The 9056-nt window shown below is 38.7% G+C and overlaps 1 pseudogene; it reads right to left on the bottom strand.

Moving 5' to 3' along the window:
- Positions 1–1290: 1290 nt before the first annotated feature.
- On the bottom strand, positions 1291–2645 carry LOC100593133 (annotated as a pseudogene).
- Positions 2646–9056: the final 6411 nt, after the last annotated feature.

Raw genomic sequence — 9056 nt, 5'->3', positions numbered from 1 at the left:
CAACTGCACTTCAGCCTAGGTGGCAGAGTGACCCTATCTCAAAAAAAAAAAAAAAAAAAAAAAAAAGATACGTCATGTTCGTGGATTGGAAGAGTCAATATTGTAAAAAAGTAAATTCTTCCCCAAACTGATCTTTAGACTTTATGCAATCCCAAGCTCCTAGCAGGCTTTTTTGTAGAAATTCACAAGCCAGCTATAAAATGTATGTGAAAATGTAAGTGACATAGATTAGTCCAGTCTTGAAGAAGAACGAACTTGCAGAACTTATGCTCCTAACTTTCAAGTTTGCAAATCTTAAAGTAATTAAAATAGTGTGGCATTGGTCTAAGGATAATCAACTAAATAAATGAACTAGAATAAGAGTCCATAAATTGACCCATACTTATACAGTCAGCTGATTTTCAATAAAAGCAGCAAAGCAAAACAATAGGGGAAGAAAGATCTTTTCAATAAATGTAGTGAAATAACTGGAAAAATAACCTACGAAAAAAAATTTAACCTCAACTCCCACTCTTCACCATATACAAAATTTAATTTGAGATGGATCAGAGTCCTAAACATAGGCACTAAACTGTAAAGCTTTCAGAAGAAAGCACAGGACAATACCTTCAGGATGTGAGGGTAGACAAAGATTCCTCAGATAGGATACAGAAAGCAATAACCATTAAAAAGTTTAATTTTAAAAATTAATTTAGTCATTAAGTTTTTGAACTTTTATAATGAAATAATAGCTGACTTAGACAAAAATTTCAATATAGTAGTACAATAAGTTCCTGTATGCCCTTCATCCAGATTCTCCAAATGTTAACATTTTTACTGCATTTGCTTTTTCATTCTCTTAATTGATAGAAATTATTATATTATTTTTAATATTTTGAATGTAAGTGGCATCCATGATGTCTCTTTACTCCTAAACAACATTCTTTTATATAACTGTAGTTGAATTGTCAGTCTTATTAATATTAATATAATACTATTATTTAATCTATAGATTGTTAAAATTTCAATAATTTTTCCACTAATGTTCTTTATAGCAAAGAAAAATTTATAAATATATGCAGCAAAGTATCTGAAAGGTATTAATATCCTGGTTATAATATTTCTGGGTTCTAACATGCCTGTTTTCTAGTTTAGTCTTTTTGTTTATGTGTATTTTCTCACTTTTTTTTTTTTCAACTTCTTGGTCAATTTTCATTAAAAACTTATTCCTTAAAACTTTTTACAGTATTTTTTGAAATTTTATTTTTACTGCATATATGGGTCTTCACTTCATTTTTCAGTAAAGACAACTTATTTAGTTATCAGTGTCCCATCATTTGATAAGACCAATGGAGGGTTTGGATAGTAGCCAGCTGTTTTTGAATTGCTTGAAGAGAATCTTGCAAATTTGTAGTCCAGAGGTAATTCTGCGATTATTTCAATACTTGGAATTGCAATAGTGCTGTAAGTACTGATTCTCTTACAAGACTATGTACAAACCAAGGAGTCTTCTGTATTTTCCAGTCCCAAAACTGAATCAGTAAAAAAAAGGAGCCCCATTTTTTAGATGAAGTATTTAGAGGCTTTGCCTTTGGTCCCTCATATTTTCCTTTTTCTCTAGAGGCTCTGACTTCTCAGGCCTCTGACTCCTTGCACCTTCATCCCTCTGAGTTCTTCCAGGATAAGAACTGTCTCCCAATTACTATAGTGACGAGCCAGGAAAATATCTGAATGCATGCTGTAATAAACAACCTTGGGTTCAGGTTTGCCAGTGATTTTCTTCAGAAGTTCATAGAGGTGGACAGCGTTCCCTTGGGAGCACCAGCCAGGTTTATCCAGAGATGGCAGCGCCTCCTGCTCCTCGTCATTCTCTGCATCCAGAAAGGTCTCTGACTTGGTAAGTGGGAGAAGAAACCAGGCTTCAATGTATTTGTAATCACAATGTCAAAAAGGTCTGCAAAATCATTCTCAAGGATATATTTGCAGAGAAGTCTACAGTAATCATTGTGAGAACTGGTAATTAACAGAAGAATTTTCCCAGCATTCTTTAGCTGTCGAAGCCATTTTTTCACAGATTCAGGACAACTGTGTAAATATCTGCCTGGATCTCTTTTTACTTCTGGAAAACACATTCCACAGTTTTCCTTAAAAGCTGACATTTTATAATTGTGTTGTATAGCAGCAACTATATCCTTCCAAAAATCAAATGTTTTTTGACCATTGTTTGTTGTTAAATAGTCCATCACCCTGGCACATAGAAGAGCTCCTGGCAGGTCAAAGTAGTTGTAAAAATAATACTTTCATGAGCGGCAAGCCATTCCAGTGCCCGACAAGAAGTGTTTCCACACTTTCTTGCCATATGTCTCTGCCAGCACCTCTGGAGTCATCATCTTGGTGCCATGGCTTGCCCTGAGAACAGTGCCATTATCAGCAAGTTTAAGGAAGTTCCTATCTTCTAGATCCAATGCCAAACCCTTGCAACAGAAATTCCAATCCTCTGGGGTCACATTGAGCAATTCCTTATTATACCCTTTCTCCTTAACTAAGAACTGGGCAAAGCTATTATAAATGAGTGGGGCGCTCTCGGGCAGGTTGTAGTGACATAGGGTGTGGTCCAGGTAGAATCCAACCATGTCGCAGGCGTCCAGGGAGAAGTGCTGAGCCATGGCTGCATTGGGAGCACCGGGGAGCACCTCAGCCCGGGAGGGTGCAAGCTTTTCTCATTTTTTAAAATGAACATGTATTAATTTTGTAATAAGAAGCTACTATTAATAATAAAAAATAAAATGAAATATGTGTATGTGAGAAGACACTATTAGGAAACCCACGGAATAGGCAAGCCGCAGACAGGGAGAAAACATTTGCAAACTATATATCTAACAAAGGACGCAAAACAAATTCCTACAACTCAACAATAAAAAGACAAATGACCCAATTAGAAAATGGGCAAAAGACGGCCAGGCACGGTGGCTCACGCCTGTAATCCCAGCACTTTGGGAGGCCGAGGTGGGTGGATCACGAGGCCAGGGGTTCAAGACCAGCCTGACAAACATGGTGAAACCCCGTCTCTGCTAAAAATACAAAAATTAGCTGGGTGTGGTGGCAGGCACCTGTAATCCCAGCTACTTGGGAGGCTGAGGCAGGAGAATTGCTTGAACCTGGGAGGTGGAGGTTGCAGTGAGCCGAGATCATGCCACTGCACTCCAGCCTGGGCGACAGAGCAAGACTCCATCTCAAAAAAAAAAAAAAAATAGAAAATGGGCAAAAGACTTTGACAGTTATTTCACAGAGAAAAAGAATATTAATGGCCAATAAGCAAGGGTAAAAGTGTTCAACATCACTAATTATCAGGAAAATGCAAATTACAGCCACTGCATGCATTAAAATGGTTAAATTTTTAATTAAAACAATTAAGGCTGGGCACAGTGGCTCATGCCTGTAATTCCAACACTTTGAGAGGCCAAGGCAGGAGGATCGTGTGAGGCCAGGAGTTTGAGACCAGCCTGGGCAACACGGCAAGACCTTATCTCTACAAAAAATTAAAATTTAAAAATTAGATAGGTGTGGTGGTGTGCACCTATAGTCCCAGATACTCAGGAGGCTGAGGCAGGAGGATTGCTTGAGCCCAAGAGTTCAAGGCAGCAGCAAGCTATGATGGTACTGTGCTCCAGTCTGGGCAACAGAGCAAGACCCTGTCTCAAAACAAAAACAAAAAACAAAAAAGGAAGAAAATTATTTCCTAACAAGAATCCCAAACTCAGCAAAACTATCACAAGCAAATATAAAAAACACATTTTTAATTTACATCTGCAAATTTCAAAAAAATATTTCCTATGCACTCTTTAATAGGAGGATTTGCTTTTTGCAATTAAGGAGTAAACAAGAGAGGAAGACATGGAAACCAGGGTAATTTAACATAGAATAGAGACAAAAAGATTTCCATAACGACAGAGGAAAGAAGCCTCAAGACCATAACTATGAGCACTTAGTGAGAGACAAATCCAGAATGGATTATGTAATAAAACTACTGTAATAAAAAGTGCTAGATAACATAATAAAGAGTGCATAGATAACATCTCGAATGGACAAATCGAGAAATAACAATATCCCTATATTATATTTTAGAAACAAGATAAATATATCCAAGAAGAGTTCGAAGCTTTTGAAAGTGGCTATCTTTTGAAAAAGAAACACCTGGCCGCTGGCCGGGAGCTGTGGCTCACGCCTGTAATCCCAGCACTTTGGGAAGCTGAGGCTTGAAGTCAGGAGTTTGAGACCAGCCTGGTCAACATGGTGAAAGCCTGTCTCTACCAAAAATTCAAAACAAACAAACAAACAAACAAAAAACAAAACAATTAGCTAGGAGTGGTGGCTCACACCTGTAATCCCAGCTACTCAGGAGGCTGAGGCAGATGAACTGTTTGAACCTGGGAGACAGAGGTTGCAGTGAGCCAAGATCACACCACTGCACTCCAGCCAAAGCCACAGAGCAAGACTCTGTCAAAAAGAAAAAAAAGAAAAAAGAAAGAGCCACCATAATTACATATTTAATTTAAAAAACTCAACAAACAAAATAATCCTTATCTCAAACAAAGTTTATAAACCTTTACAGATATTCACTATCATACTCCCTCTCCGTGATTCTTCTAAACAAATTCTATGACTCCTCTTGTTTTTGAAATATATTTTTAAGCCTTTTGTGAATCATATATTTTACCTGGTTTCTATTGCTCCTCCTGCTTTCAAAATGCTTTTCAAATATATATTGTCAGTCTTTTAAAGTGTGTTTACTTGTGAGTGCAAGGGCTTGCCTTTCTGATGGATCCTCAAACTACTCCTGAAAAGGCTTATGGGATAAAACTTAGACTGTGCTCAGGTGTGAATCAGTTAATTACTTCTACCTGGAAGTTACTTGCTCCCCTTATCTCTTTCTGCAAGCAATTTTTTAACTAAATGACCAAAGTCATATCTTAAAAATTACCAGATGTATGATTTTATTTCCAAAACATTCTCTATCTATTAAAAGACTGAAAACAATCCAAGTGTCCATCAGTCAGGGCCTGGTTAAATAAATTATGATTTATCTACCCAGTGGAATTTTATGTGGAATATTATGCAGCTATTAAAAAATCAGGAAGCTATGTACTGATGTAAAAATATATCTTGTTAAAGGTTAAAAAAGCAACGTGTAGTACAGTGTTTAGAGTGTTCTACTTTTGTGTAACAAAGGAGAAAGAGAGGAGAATATGTATTTGCATAAACACTGGAAGAACATGCAAAAAAGCAGCTAAAATGGGATGGAAGGTGAGAGAGAATGAGACTTGTCAATGTACACCTTTTTTTTTTTTTTTTTTTGAGATGGAGTCTCACTCTGTCGCCAGGCTGGAGTGCAATGGCGTGATCTCAGCTCACTGCAACCTCCGCCTCCCAGGTTCAAGCAATTCTCCTGCCTCAGCCTCCCAAGTAGCTGGGACTATAGGCGCATGCCATCACACCTGGCTACTTTTTGTATTTTTAGTAGAGATGGGGTTTCACAATGTTGGCCGAGATGATCTTGATCTCTTGTCCTTGTGATCTGCCTGCCTCAGCCTCTTAAAGTGCTGGAATTACAAGTGTGAGCCACCGTGCCTGGCCCAATGTACACCTTTGTATGTAGTTCTGAATTTTGAACCACGTGGATGTATTACCTTACTAAACAAGACGGGAGAAAGGACAAGAAAGTGGTTACCTTTGGAGGAGCAGAAATAGAGAGAATGTGTCAGGAGGCTGATGTTTTAGCATTATAAGCGTTTTTGGCACAATTTGAATTTTCAAATGATGTGCAGATTATCTGGCATTCAGTGGATTACCGTCAGAAGAATTAAAAAGAGCAATAGTTAAAAGTGGTTACTTCTAGGAAGTATGTCTGAAAACGGAGAGGAGTGAAGCAGGCGGATATTGCATTTCATTAAAAACCTGTACTATTGCTTATTTTTAATCTTATGCCTGTGTTACTAAGATAAAAATTAAAATAGAACATCCCACTACCCCACCCAGCAAAAAGAAGGCAGAAAGTGGAAGCTTATATGGATAAAGAGAAAGTATCTTCTAGTCACAAAGAGGGACTGTGTTTACTCTGTAAGCTTTCCTAGTCAAAACTGTCTCCTTAGTTCTGGGTTAAGACAATATATTTAACTAAAGCAACCAAGATGCAGCCTCTTCAACAGGAAAAGCAATGTCTGGTTGTGATAAAGATACAATTAATCTTTTAAAAATATGTGTTGGAAACCATTCAATATCATTTCATATAGACTAACATCATTTTTTAAAGCTGCTGCATAAATTTCATAGTGTAGAGACACTGTAATTATATTATTTCCCTTTTAGTGGACATTTCTGTTGTTACAAACAATGCCACAGTAAACATCCGTGCACTCATAAATCATTGAGCTTATATGCAAGAAGAGATTCCTAGAAACAGAATTAGTGGATCAAAGAGCACATTCTATTTCCTAGATTTTACACAATGAATATGTATAGCTTTTATAATCAGAAAAAAGGTAAGCTAAAATAATTAACTGTAAGGTGAAGGTCCTGCTTTCTTAGTATTTTGTAGTCTGTATGATACAAATTTTTAACCTTTCAGAATCAAAGGAAGAGGGCCTGGCTTGAAACAGATCATAGGGACTTGTCATGACTGGTTCATTGTAAACTAGAAACTGTCACTGCCATCTGAGACACATGAAGACATATGTCTGGGAGGAAGTTGCTTTCTTTTTAATATTAAAACTTTGTTTTAATAGAATTTTGGCCAGGTGCAGTGGCTCAAGTCTGTAATCCAAGCACTTTGGGAAGCTGAAGCGGGAGGATCACTTGTGCCCAGGAGTTCAAGACCAGTCTGGGAAACATAGTAAGATCCCATCTCTGCAAAAAATAAAAAATCAACTGGGCATGGTGGCGTGTGCCTGTGGGCCCAGCTACTCAGAATGCTAAGGTGGGAGGATCTCTTGAACCCAGGAGGTCAAGACTGCAGTGAGCTAGGATTGTGCCACCACACTCCAGCCTGGGTGACAGAGCAAGACTCTGTCTCAAAAAAAAAAAAAAAAAAGACATTGTCCTGCGATATTATTTGTTAAGGTTCACTTTGTTTTAATAGAATTCTCCGAACTATAATTCTAAAATGAAGTAAAATGCAAAGTAGAGCAATTATCTGCTATGTTCGTAAAACTTTGTTTTGCTTAACATCAAGTGGGATTTGGTAAAAGTCTTATTTTATCAGCAGGATTCTAATTACTAAAAGACTTGAAGGCCCAAATTATAATGCCTCCAGTATGAATCCTAAGGACTATGGTATCATTACAATCCCTTGTATTTGTGTAGTATAGAGAATTAGAAAAAAATGAACACAAAAATTTCTCATTTTACCCAAGAACTGGGTGTTTTGCTTGAATTACCAGGATAATCGGTGTAGCTCTCACATCTAATTTGTGTTTTGCCTGTGTAGACACAGTTTAAAGAAACGTCTAAGATAAAACTTTAGTGAAATTACAGATCCCCAAAGATTAATTTCTCTCAGCAACAGAAAATGACTACAACCTAAATAGTCTTACTGAAAGGTTGGAGCTAGGTGCTGGAAAGTTGAGGCAGGAAGATATTCAAGATTCTCTTGTTGTGCCAACCCACTGCAGAATGGCTCTTTCACGTATTCCCTTCCACTTCCCCTTGTCCTTTTTCCACGGGTGGTGTCATTGTGGGTGAACAGGGGAGTTTAGAATTAGGGTGAGGAAATGGGTTGGTGTTTGATATGGTTTGGATATTTGTTCCCACCCAAATCTCCTGTTGAAATGTAATTCCCAATGTCAGAGGTGGGGCCTGGAGGGAGGTGATTGGATGATGTGGGAGGATTTTTCTCATGAACAGTTTAGCACCATCCCCTTGGTGTTGTCTTCCTGATAGTGAGTGAATTCTTGCGAGATCTGGTTGTTTAAAAGAGTGCTGGCATCCCCCACTTCTCTCCCTTTCTTCTGCTTTTGCCATGTGATGTACCTGTTCCCCCTTTGCCTTCCACCACGATTGTGAGCTCCCTGAGGCTCCCCAGAAACCAAGTAGATGACACCATCTTGTTTCTTGTACAGCCTGTAGAACTGTGAGCCAATCAAACCTCTTTTCTTTATAAATTAAACAGTCTCAGGTATTTCTTTCCTTTTGTGTGTGTGTGTGTTTGAGATGGAGTCTTGTTCCGTCGCCCAGGCTGGAGTGCAGCGGCATGATCTTGGCTCACTGCAACCTCTGCCTCCTGGGTTCAAGCAATTCTCCTGCCTCAGCCTCCCGAGTAGCTGGGATTACAGGTGCCCACCACCACGTCTGGCTGTTTTTTTTATTTTTAATAGAGACGGGGTTTGTCAGGTTGGCCAGGCTGGTCTTGAACTCCTTACCTCATGTGATCTGCCTGCCTAATTTATCCAAAATGTATGTATACTTCTTTGTTTAGTTTTGTTATTTTTAGTTGCCTAATTCTATTTATGATAAGGTTAATAATTAAATTTGGTTTTGTTCTTGAAGCAGACACCCAGTGATTATGGCATAGATGAGTAACAGGAATGCAAGTGTGAGGATAGCAGGTTGCATGTGATCATATGTCCCTGGGAGACCTGACAGCTGGGGCTTTCCTAGCGACAACCAGATCTAATGCTGAACCTGTGAGCACAGCTGGATTAAAAGGCCTCTATTCTCAGACCCTTGGGGTTTTGAAGGATCCACAGGTACCGTTGGCCAAGCACTTGAACAACTCTAGCGGTTTCAGCCTGTCATGGGCATAGGGAAACATCTTGAGCTGGGAGAAGAAGGATGCTCAGTTGACATGTTAATCAGCTGGATCTCCAGCCACCTAAGCCCATGGGTGGATGAACTCACCTATCCAGCGGGGAATACCAGCTAGGAATGAAAGTCACTGGGTCAAGTAGGGATGGTACCACTTGAGAAAAGGGCAAAACAAAAGGTAAGTGGAAAGCAATCCCTCACCTCAGATGCCCATGAAATAAGAATGGAAATTATCAATAGCTAGGCCTGACTTAACTACACAATTATTCAAAAACTGA

Source organism: Nomascus leucogenys, chromosome X (genome assembly GCF_006542625.1).
Source record: "Nomascus leucogenys isolate Asia chromosome X, Asia_NLE_v1, whole genome shotgun sequence".
Classification (NCBI taxonomy): domain Eukaryota; kingdom Metazoa; phylum Chordata; class Mammalia; order Primates; family Hylobatidae; genus Nomascus; species Nomascus leucogenys.
Note: the sequence above shows the minus strand (reverse complement) of the source record. Positions and strands in the feature narration are given on the sequence as shown.